Source organism: Cervus canadensis, chromosome 1 (assembly GCF_019320065.1).
Source record: "Cervus canadensis isolate Bull #8, Minnesota chromosome 1, ASM1932006v1, whole genome shotgun sequence".
NCBI lineage: Eukaryota > Metazoa > Chordata > Mammalia > Artiodactyla > Cervidae > Cervus > Cervus canadensis.
This window is the reverse complement of record NC_057386.1, coordinates 90,900,069-90,913,120: the sequence shown is the minus strand read 5'-3', so window position 1 is coordinate 90,913,120 and position 13,052 is coordinate 90,900,069.

Sequence of the window (13,052 nt, the reverse complement as noted above, 5' to 3'; positions counted from 1 at the left end):
AGAAACTAACCCCAAGTACCTTTCTCTTCTCATCTCCCACACTCTCTACTAAAATGCTGCTCCCTCATTTTGCCTGAATGGGTGCTTCATTTTATCCATTTCCTGCTTAAGAGTCATCTCTTCAACAAGGAGTTTCTTGACCATTCATTTAAAAGTAGAAGCATTTGGCACTATACTTACACTCTATTCCATGAGCCTATGCTTTATGTTTAATTGTTATGGCTATCTATAATTATCTTATTCATTCTTCCCATGGATATATAAATTTCAAAAAAGGAGACACCGTACCAATCACATTTCTGATATACTCTTAGACTACAAGAATGCCTGATGCATAGGAAATACTCATTGAATGCAAAACCAATGGTGACAAGAATTTGCAGTATTTCTCAAAAATGGGGTCCAGAGACCCCAGGGGCCTATAGAAATGTTCTTAAGGTTTTCTTTAGAATTGTTAAGGCTTTCTTATGAGTTCTTAATTCTGAGAAACACACCTTTAGGTCATGGAGACATGAAAAGAATTTAAGTTGAGAAGTATATTCATTTCCTAGGGCCATTGTAACAAATTGTCATAAACTTTGTGGTTTAAAACAACAGAAATTTATTTTCTCACAATTCCAGGGTTCAGAAGTTTGAAATAAATGCATTGGAAGGGCCACAGTCCCTCTGAAGGCTCTAGAAGAGAATCCTTCTTTGCTTCTTCCAGCTTCTGGTGGCTCCAAGCATTTCTTTACTTATGGCTGCATAATTCCAGCCTTCATCTTCACATGACCTTCCCCTCTTCTCTGTATGTCTCCACTCTGTATCTCTTATAAGGATACTTGTTGTTGGATTTAGTGCCCACCTGGATAATCCAAAATCATTTCATCTTAAGATTCTTAATTACACTTGCAAAGGACCTTTAAAAAAAAAAGTTTATAGTCATAGCTTCTGGGATGTGATCATATCTTTGAGGAGATATTCATTGAACCTGCTACAGAAAGTTACATCATATGTTGGGATTTAGGCAGTTCAATCGAACCACAATGTATAACTGTTCCAGCTGGCAGTAGGTAGTGACAGAGGCTACCAGGCTATTGCAAAATGTCATGCGATAATAGCCTGTGATAATTCTGTGGCGTAAAACACGATAAAGAGGAGGGGCTGAATTTAAAACACATTTATTAGGTAAAAAGTAACATGATTTTTGAATCAGTCTTACTACAGAAATTTTCATGTCTGGGAAGTTGTTAGTCTTTCATTTATTTTATAATCAATTCCCAGAATACCTCACCCTGCTACAAATGACAGCAGAGAAGACAGACCTGAAAAACTGGAGAGAGTGTAAAAAAAGTACAAAAAGTATCAAGAAATCAGTAACACCATAGTCTATATGTTTAATAACAGAAATAACCTTAAAGACAAGTTATTTCTCTATTATACTCAGGCTACACTTCCATGAGTAGATGCATCTCAGATAAACCCATTGCTTGTTTTGTTTTATATATCATCCTTTCCATTTTATGAAAGCTACACATGTAGATTGAAGAAAATTTGATGAATACCAAGGTATTTTTTAAAAAATTTGAATCACCAGTGTTATTTCTACACAGAATGAACTAATATTTGTGTCTATAAAAATGAGGTCACTCCATCCATTTTCCTGTTTATTATCACACCATGCAAAATGGTGCCAAATTTTAACTATCAAGGTACATGTGAAATATACTGTGGAATGACTCAAGTGGAACATCTCAAATAAGTTCATCATCTGTATCAGCTAAAGTTAGTTCGAATTTTAACCAAAATTTGAGGATACATTGAAATGTGGCTTCATTAATATAATAATCACATGAGATGTATAACTGTGACTTGAAATCTCTGTGACACCTTAAAAGCTGAGCTACCAGCCCACGGAAGCAAAAAGTGATGTACAATGAGCAGGCTACCCATTGTTGATAAGGGAAAACCACCATGTATAGTAGCATCAAAAAATATTTAGGAATAAATTTAACAAAATAAATATAAAACTTATGCTCTGAAAGCTAAAAAACATTGTTGAAATATTAAAATAACCAAAATAAATAGAAAAATACCCCATGTTCATGGATTGGAACAATTAATATTGTTAGGATGACAGTTCTCTGCCGTATGACCCAGCAATCCCACTGCTGGGCATACACACCAAGGAAACCAGAATTGAAAGAGACACGTGTACCCCAGTGTTCATCACGGCACTGTTTACAATAGCTAGGAAATGGAAGCAACCTAGATGTCCATTGGCAGACACACGTATAAGAAAGCTGTGGTACATATACACAGTGGAATATTACTCAGCTATTAAAAAAAAACACATTTGAATCAGTTCTAATGAGGTGGATGAAACTGGAGCCTATTATACAGAGTGAAGTAAGTCAGAAAGAAAAACACCAATACAGAGTATTAATGCATATATATGGAATTTAGAAAGATGGTAACGATGATGCTATAGGCAAGACAGTAAAAGAGACACAGATATAAAGAAGAGACTTTAGGACTCTGTGGGAGAAGGCAGGGGTGGGATGATTTGAGAGTAAAGCATTGAAACATGTATATTACCATATGTGAAACAGATCGCCAGTCCAAGTCTGATGCATGAACCAGGGCACTCAAAGCCGGAGCACTGGGACAGTGCTGAGGGATGGGATGGGGAGGAAGGGGGGAGGGGAGTTCAGGATGGGGGACACATGTGCACATTCTGCCAATGTATGGCAGAAACCACCACAATATTGTGAAGTAATTAGCTTCTAATTAAAAAATAATAATAAAATGTTTCCTAAATTAAAAAATAAAAAGATGGCAGTTCTCAAACTGACTTACAGATTCAACACAATCTATCAAAATTCCAGCTGACTTCATTATAGAAATTGAAACCTGACTCTAACATTCATATAGAACTTCAAGGGAGTACGGGTAGAAAAAAACAACTTTAAAAAGCAGAACAAAACTGAAAAACTCAAAGTTTCCAATTTCAAAACTTCCTAATAAAATTATAGCAATCCAGACAGTGTGGTAATGGAAAAAATAGACATATAGATCTCTGTAAAAAGATAGATAGTCTAGGAAGAAACCTTCATACTTAACAACTGATTTTTTTTTTTTTAATATCCAGACAAATTGGAGTAGGAAATAGCAACCCACTCTAGTACTCTTGCTTGGAAAGTTCTATGGACAGAGGATCCCATGATCCATGGGGTTGCAAAGAGTTGGACATGACAAATAAGTGGAAAAATAATGTCTTTTCAACAGATGGTACTGGAAAAATAGATATCCACATGCAAAATAATGATGTCTGGATCTCTATCTCATCCTTCTACCAACAAAAAAAGAAAGAAAGAAAAAAATGAATCAAAAGCCTAAATGTAAGGGCTAAAACTATAACACTCTTAGAAAAAATATAGGCATAAATCCCTTCAATCTTGAATTAGGTAGTTTCTTAAATATGACACTAAAAATACAAGGAATGCAAGAAACAATAAGTAAACAAGATATTATAAAAATAAATTTTTAAAAGCTTTATTCTGCAAAGGACAGCATCAAAAATGTTAAAATACAGCCCATAGAATGAGAGAAAATATTTGCAAATTATCTGTTTGATAATGGACTTGTGTCTATAATACATAAAACATTCTTACAACTGAAAAATAAAGATCAGTTCAGTTCAGTCACTCAGTCGTGTCCAACTCTTTGTGACCCCATGGACTGCAGCACACCAGGTTGCCCTGTCCATCACCAACTCCCAGAGTTTACTCAAACTCATGTCCATTGAGTCAGTGATGCCATCCAACCATCTCATCCTCTGTCATCCTCTTCTCCTGCCTTCAGTCTTTCCCAGCATCAGGGTCTTTTCCAATGAGTCAGTTCTTCTCACCAGATAGCGAAAATATTGGAGTTTCAAAATAACAATAAAAAAGAGGAAAGAACACATACAATGAGTAAAAAGCACATTCAAAAAGCTCAACATCATTATTTATCAGATAAATGCAAATCAGAACCCCTGTGATACACCTTCACTTCCATTAGGGTGGCAGTAAGTAGGAAGAAAGATAATAAGAAATGTTGGCAAGAATGTGGAAAAACTGGACCCTTCATTCACTGGTAGTAGGAATGTAGTACAGTGCAACTACTCTGGAAAATAGTCTGGAAATTGCTCAAAAGACTAAATATACTGTTACTTTGTGTGTGTGCATGCTAAATTGCTTTAGTCATGTTCGACTCTTTGCGACGTACTGTAGCTCACCAGGCTCGTCTGTTCATAGGACTCTCCAGGCAGGAATACCGGAGTGGGTTGCCATGCCCTCCTCCAGGGGAGCTTCCCGACCCAGGGATGGAACCTGTGTCTCTCTTCTCCTGCATTGGCAGGGAGGTTCTTTACCACTAGCACCACCTGGAATCCCATAGTGTTACCTTATGATCTAGAAATTTTACTCCTAGATATATACTCAAGAAAGCTAAAAGCATATGTCGTGAATATGTATAGAACTATAGCTGTTCATAAAAGCCAAAAGAAAAAACAATCCTCAACTGATGAATAATAAAAATGTTATTTTACCCATATAATGGAATATTATTCACCTCTATAAAGCAGCAAAATGGTGGTGCATGCTACATGGATGAACTTTGAAAACATTATAAGTTAAAGAAGCCAGTCACAGTGGAGAATGATGGTTAAAGTGTGTGAAGTTTCTTTCGGGAGTATTAGACTGTTCTAAAGTCATTCGGCTGTGGTGATGAATGCAGAATTCTGAATATACAAAAGCTGTTGAATTGTATACTTTAAAAGGATGAATTTATGGCATATGAATTATATCTGAATAAAGATGTTTAAAAATAAAGCAAAAAGATGAAATAGCTGTCACTGTTGACTGCTATGTGTGAGAAAATGTTCTGAGATTTTCACCATAGGAGTGGGGTAAGGGGCTGGTTCATTTCAGAGAACAAAAACCTTCCAGGTATTTCAAGTGAAATGGATTTAATACAGGGAGTTAGATGCATATAAATCTGTTGAAAGGACTGGGGAAGCAAATGTGAGGTCACAAATGCCATTATGATCCAGAAAGTCAAGAAGTTGCTGCCACTAGAGGTCAGAAAAATGCAGACAACGATTGCCAGCATCTCTGCTGCCTCCACACCCCCAAAATGAATGATTGGCAGGGGAATGGATTTAGGCTGCCCTAGTAAGAACTCACATGTGCCAGAGCTATGTGGCTTTCACCTCTGGCAAAGGAAAATTGGGGTTGATGTCCTGTCTTTCAAATTGCATACAAGCCTGTCTTGCTGGCAGAATCAACCATATCTAGAAACACGGAAGCTTGCTGTAGCCATTAAATAAATAAATAAAATAAAGTGTCTTGTCTAAAGGACAGCATAACACAGATGCCAGCGGAACTGTAAATGGTAATTTAATTCCAAACTGAACTGAGGCTGTATTCATTTGAGTTATTCAGAGCCTTGTCAGAGGAGTTTACAGGCTAATTTTTTCTGGGGACACAAAAGCCCCAGCTACAATCTAGGAATGCTTTACCCTTATCTTAGAAGAATAGATTTAAATGTCATTAATTTCCCCTGATGATTCAGAGTGGATTTTTATTTAGGTCTCAGTTAATGCCAAACAAGCAATCCACACTATTCTCAAATCTGTTAGTCATGATTTGCATTGCTTTAAGTGTTGCTATCACCTGCAATAAACTATACTTTTTAGTTCTTTGTGATGCCTGGGGGTGTTTGTGTCCCAGCTGCCATCTGGCAATTATTGCTAAGCAAATGCCCCCCCTTTTTCCCCTAGATTAGTCATCATAGGAAAGTGCAGTGTTCTTGTGAACGTCTGTTCTATAAATGAATGAAAAGGAGAAACTGTGCTTAAAGTATTAAAATGTATGAAAGTACTTTCAGAAGAATTGGATAGGATTTGAATAAGTGAAGCTCTAGAATTACACAGAGCTTCCCAACTTTTACCTAATCACCAAACATCCATGTATACTGTTTTATTTTCATTGCTTTTATGTAATTCATGGGCTCTGAGTCACTTGATTTTTATTTATTTCTTTCCTTCAGTCACTCATCCCTACACCCTCTGACCTTCCGTTTTTGCATCTCCTTCCTACTAAGGCATTTTTGGCTCATCTGTGTGGTTCTAATCTTAGGTAAGCAGATGATTTTCTCTATAGGATGTCTTTTAGTATTTCCCTGACATTGTTCAGCATCCTCTCCAGAGTGTCAGCTTGCATCCTTGTTGCTCTCATACACAATAGAATATACCCTTGGGTGAGGTGGAAAGGAAACTCTTGTCTGGTAGGCAGAGACAGAAATACCAGGGGAAGCTTAAGGGTGGCGTGGAAGTTAGCTAAGTGATGCAGCCTTTGATCCTACCTGTTTATGCCAGGAGGATATGCAAGACAAAAGAGTGAACGAAGCAGAAGGAAAATCAGAGTTAGATCTGTTTGTGAAGGAGTGTCAATTAATGGCTTCCTGAGTAGAGAACCGGCAGCCAGAGCTTTTGATCTTGGCTGATCCTATGAGTAGGACCGTGAATTAAATTTTCAGGTTGTGAGCACCTAAACAAGGGCTACATCTGTGTGACTGGCTTTGTATATAGCCTGGAGCCATGCTTGGGTGGCCACTTAGTAATAGCTAGTGACTACTGTGGTAAAAGACTTCCAGTTGATTCCAAGAGTACATCCAATGAGGCCAGAATCTATGATACTTAAGCAGTGCTCTAGGTTTCTTCTCTCAATCTGAGGGCAATGATACAGCCTATATTTACATAAAAATTTATGTATGAGATTAAAAGCGATAAGACTGTTACAAGTTGATGCTAGCACCAGTGAATAAAGGTATTACAGGCAATAAAGAAAGCCAAGAAATCATATGGAGAAGGAATTTGAGCAAAATATTATGAGGAAAAACATTTTCCAGTTGCTTATCCTATTCTCCCAACCCTAATTTATTCATCCATTGCCACATACAAAAATCACATATTGTATGTACTTGCTGTTCACCCCTACAAGACTGTAACCAACTTGAGGTTGGAAGAAACTAGATCCATATGCTATGACACTGACTAGAAAATTTTGACTAGGCTAGACAATTTTACGGAGTAGGCAATGGCACCCCACTCCAGTACTCTTGCCTGGAGAATCCCATGGACGGAGGAGCCTGGTAGACTACAGTCCATGGCGTCGCTAAGAGTCGGACATGACTGAGCAACTTCACTTTCACTTTTCACTTCCATGCACTGGAGAAGGAAATGGCAACCCACTCCAGTATTCTTGCCTGGAGAATCCCAGGGACAGAGGAGCCTGTTGGGTTGCTGTCTATGGGGTCACACAGAGTTGGACACGACTGACGTGACTTAGCAGCATCAGCAGCAGACAATTTTAAACACAACCTATGGTAAAAGAAAAATCCACTGCAGTGCAGGAAACCCAGGTTTGATCCCTGGGTTGGGAAGATACCCTGGAGAAGGGAATGGCAACCCCATTCCTGTATTCTTGCCTGGAGAATTCCAAGGGCAGAGGAGCCTAGCGGGCTACAGTTCACAGGATCACGAAGAGTTGGATGAGACTGAGCGACTAACATTACTACTAGTACTATACCATGCTAAATGCTAGTCACAGGTCCATGATAAAGAGCAGAAAAGTGACAGGAATTTTGAATAGTAGTATACATAGTTTAGGCAGAGATTTAGCAAAAAGTAAATCTATAACATAACAGTTCCCAATTTCTTCATTTTCTCCTATCTTAGTCTCATTTGTTTCACCCTTGCTTCCAACATGCTAAACTCTTGAAAACAGGTCTTGTAGAGTAGATAGAATTTTAATTGGCAGAGAAAAAGATAGGAAGTGCTTCTGGAGAGAATAAACTGTTCAAAATTGTAATGATAGAGCAAGCCAGAATGGTGAAGGAAATCAGAATATGTGACCTTAAAATATGCCTCTGACATCAGTATTATTTTGAGCTCAAGGCAATTAAGAAGGAGCGAATGCAGAGACAGCTCTCCCTACTCTCTTTTCTGCCTAAAGGCAAGATATAAGTTCTCTTTTTTACTGGAGATAGACTTTTAGCAGCCCAGAGGCACCAAAGGAATTTGCAAACAAACCTTACCGACATTGGTGGTGGTTTAGTTACTAAGTCGCGTCTGACTCTTGCAACCCCATAGACTGTAGCCTCCCCGGCTCCTCTGTCCATGGGATTCTCCAGGCAAGAATCCTGGAGTGGGTTGTCATTTCCTTCTCCAGGGGATCTCTCCAACCCAGGGACTGAACCCAGGTCTCCTGCAAATTGCAGGCAGATTCTCTACTGACTGAGCTAGCTACAAGGGAAGACTTACTGACATTAGACCTCTCCAATATATTAACCCTCCTGCAGTTTGCCATCCTTGGAGGAGTAAAATGCTTTTCTTCCTCCTGTCATTTCTCTACAAATGCATTGTTCTTGGTTGAAGATGCTGTAGGAAGCCAGAGTTCTAGCCATCACTTTGAGTTACTTTTGTCAAGATTCCTCTCATGTGATGTATACAGCAGGCATTAATAAACTACTTGTTTTTCTCTTGTTAATCTTTCTTTTCTGGTAAAGATACTCAGCTAAAAACCCAAGGTAGGTAAAGTTTTGCTTCCCTTTGGTTAGAGTATAGGACATGCAATAAGGGAAAGTGGTATAACTTTGGCAAGCTGGTTTTGGACAAAGTCATGGGTGAGGAGGAGGTAGTAGGGTAGACATTGATTGAGGAGTTTCAGCTTAATTTATGGTGCACTGAGGAGGCATTAAATCAAGGTTTTAATTGTAGAGAAACAATCAGGTAAGAGGTGTACTTTAAAAAGTTAACTCTGATAGTGGAATTTACTCACTCACGTCTATTTATTCACCAATTATTTTAACAATAAAGAAAAAGACATTAAATGCTGTGAAAAGGAAAAGTATAACATGATCAGCTTATTGCTGTGATGAGAGTGCAGTTTACAGAGTCATTATGAAAAGTGTGCTGTAACTATGCCGCCAGCTACAAGTAATGAAAGGGATGGAGAGGAGGGGGAAACTGCTTGGAAGGCCAGGTAGGGCTAAAGACAGAGGCCAAGCATGAGGAAGGTAAATCACCACAGTGACTGCAGTTGGAATAGAAAGTAGAGAGAGAAGAGATGCTGTAAAGGTAAACCTAAGATACCTGGTCACAATTTTCTTTAGTGAGGTAATAGGAAATGAGTCACATGTCTGCATTTTTCAAGCCAAGATAACCAGGATTCATCCATTCATTCTACAATTCATTAATTTGGCACATTTTATATACTGGTGACCCTGTGCCAGGATTATTTAAATTGTTAAAAGAGAGAGGGATGAACAAACTAGTCCTCATGGAACTTACTGCCCAGTAGGGGAATGGCAGCATAAACAGAGTGACAGTGTTGTATGATCAAAACAGGAAACTAGGGGGAGAGGTTGGTTGTAAAAGAGGATTTCATTTATTTTATAGTATTTTGAGTTTGAGATGATGATGAGGTGTGTTTCTATAGAGAAAGGAGGACCAAGGACACCAAGGACAAATAACACTGTTATTTATCCAGTGGAAATAGTTCAAACCATGAAGATAAATGGGTTCACTAAAGGAGAAGGTATAGAAAAGGAAAAAAAATAGAGTTTTGCATAGAATCTCAAGAAATACCCATATTTTGGAAATGGAATGTTAAACAAGAGTCAATTAAGTCAATAGGAGAGGAATGAAAAATTTGGAAGTGACACAGATGCTTACACATATCAAAGAAAATATTTTTACAAACACAACAATCAAGGAATACACCTTGTCTCATGCAAGAAAGCGTGGGGATGTAGAGGGACAAATATGGCAGTTGTAATACTGTGATGGGGACAGACGCCCACCTTAGGTGTGAAAGGAAGCAGAGAGTGGATACGTTTTTGAGAGAGAGAAAGCAAAGTTATAAGAAAGTTATTTTTAACCTAATCATCATAGGTGGTCACCAGTGTATAGGAATTTTTAGAGCCAAGAAAGAGAAAGCAAAGTGAGGAAATAGCTAATCAGGGGGAGGAAGTGTGAGGGAGTGAGACTGAGCACACACACAGCCTTGGCAGAGGAGATGGGAAATCTTTCCTCCGAAGTGTGTCAGGTATGCAGACAGATGGTAAATCCAAAATACAGGAAAGCTGAGGAAACTACTGGCAAATGGTCCTGATACTCTTGGTAACGTAGAGGGAGGATGATGTCCTGATTTGGAAAGTGTTGGGTGAAGCTTCTAAGCATGAAGTATGAGAACAACTTGAAAAAAACTGTGACAGCAAATGAAATTATGATTCAACAAAAGATGACTCAAATGATTGCTCACCATTCAAAAGGCTCCCCTGAAATCAGAGAGCGTTATCCAGACGGGACTGATATATATGATTTTACGATTTCCTCCAAGAAGTGTAGGCTGTCTGGTGGTGGCGAAAAAGGTCTGGGTGATCCCAATTCCCCTTTCTCATATTCTACCAAGCTTGCTACTGGCAGGGACTAGGGTGATCCATCTGGTGTCAGATAATATACAAAGGGGTTTTCTCTTCACGTTCTCCATGGTTTGTTTTACCTCTTTGTTGAAAAGAAGCCGTATGCCAAAGCGAAGAAAGCCAAGGCACCAAGACATAAGCCCACTCATCGATCACTGACAGCGTTTCAGACTTATTCAGCCCAGTTGTCGTGCTGACGTGTGGGGCTAGAATTGCCAGAAACCTGAGGAGAAGAGTTCTCAGAAAGTTAAACCAAGTGGGAATAATTCATTTTCCCAAACATGGAGTGAAATGTCTCTACGAAAGCAGTAGGAGGTCACAGTCAACCTTCAGAAACTCTCTGTGTTGCATGTTGGGAGCCCCAAGTACTTTCTGTCACTTTTGTAACTCCTCCTGAGCAAGCTTGGATGACTTGATGCCAGTCAATGTGCATTGATCCTTATAGATGTTCCCAGATCCAGATTTTTGTGGATTTATATAATATAAAGGTGTTGCACTTTATTATGCATGATTGTGACTCAGGTCTTAGGCTCAACCTCAGAACTCAACTGGGGACAGGGTCAATATAATCTCTGTCAGGAGTAAATGTGTCAAAAACTTGTAATTCATGGAATAATTTAGACAGTAAAATAACCCAACAAAATAGGGTTTTTAAAAAAACCAAAAACTTTAAGATCATTTTGACAAAACTAGCCTGAAGGGCAGTACCTAATCATAGTAATCCAACCACTTGAAATTAGGAGAAATCTCTCAGCAGAGAATTTTTAAATTACTGTAGTCTCTGCTTTTGCAGTTAATTTTGCTAATGGTCAAGTTCCTAGTTAGGCAGTAGCATTCAAGCCTAGCTCTGTGTTTTCCCAAGCAAAGGGTCTCTTGAAAGGATACTGTAAAATAAAGCAAAGATAGGGCTCCTTTTGTGCCTTTGATGAAGGGAGACAGAATGGCATCAGATTGGGGATAACTTTAAGCACTATCGCTGCTACATGAAGAGATAAAACAGAAAGCAGTCAGTGTCTCTGAGTTGTTTTGAAGCAGAAGTCTGCGCTTGAACAAGGAATATTTGTAACTGGAACCGACTGTAGTCTGACCTAAGAATTGCCATTGGCTGTGAGCAATGAATTCTGTGCCTGAGGTCTGTGTTATTGCTTCTGCTATCTAATATCTTGGTTCCAAGGAGTATGCTGTTGGATTTAAGCACACTTGTTAAAGAATAATATGGTATAACTTTCTAGAACTGATGGAGACAAGGAAAAGGAAGGACTGCAATATGAAGCACTCTCAACCACTTCCTTGGAAGAGTGGAAAAGAAGCAGTCTGTTGTGGGCTAATGGCTTTTTGTGTGTTTGGCTTTTCTGAAATATTATATCATCATAACTCTACAACTTAAGTATATTAAACTAATTTTAAAAATAATGAAAGTAAGTATTTAAGAACCTTGTTCAATCACACAGCTGAAGGTAGACAGTTCAGTAATTCGAATAATCAAATTTCTCTTTGCTTAGTTTGTCTCAAAATGTGGACTTTGGGACAGCAGCATTCGCATAAACCAGAGATTTGTTAGCAACAAAGATTCTCAGATCCCATTCCAGACCTACTGAATCAGAAACTCGTGAGAGCGAGTCTTAGCCATCTGTGGTTTAACAAACTTTCCACATGATTCTGATAAATACTAAAGTTTGAGAGTCAACTAGTAAACAGTTCATGTTCCCTCCCAGTTTGCCGCTCTCTTCCTACTGTATAAGAATATTAAGAATTGGAGAATTAAAATGGTGTCATAAACACTTTGCCCATATTACATGTCCATAATTTCATTATCTACTCAGCCATTTACTTAAGCATTTAGTCATTCATTAATTTAGCAAGTAATGGGGTCACAAAGAGTCGGACACGACTGAGCGACTGAACTGAACTAAACTGAACTGAACTGAACATAGTATATTTATACTGATAATAAATAGATTAAAGATTTAGAAAAACTCTCTGATGTTAAAGAAACAGAGCAGGCACACATAAAGCAGTTATGTTGGCAATATGAGGGACTATTCATTAACTGACAGAATGCTAACACAGAGATTTCCTCAAGATTTTGGATGAGAAGATGAAATTGTCATAGTAGGACCTCATGCAAAATATTATATTCTAGTATGATCTTGGGAAAATGAGAATATAAAATGGTGATGGTGATTCTGGGGTGGTGGTAGGGTATTCCAGGTGGACAAAGCCTAAAAAAATATGTTTGATGATTTCCAGAGCAATGTCCTGTTTTCTTAGATAAGGGAATTGTCACAATAGTTTCAGTGTTCACTGGAGGCAGCTGAGGTATAAAGAATCTTGGAATCAGCATGGGGAGACCTGGGTTCTATTCTCTCACAGTTGGTGACATTTGGCAAATCATCCGTTTCCTTATTTGTAAAACAGAGCTCTCAGTATAATACTTTTAACAAAATTGCTGTAAAGATTAAAGGAAATAATCTTTGTCAGAGTTTCTCAGTCTGGCTTTTATGTATGTGCTAGAAAAGTAAAGTTCAATTTTCAAATAAATT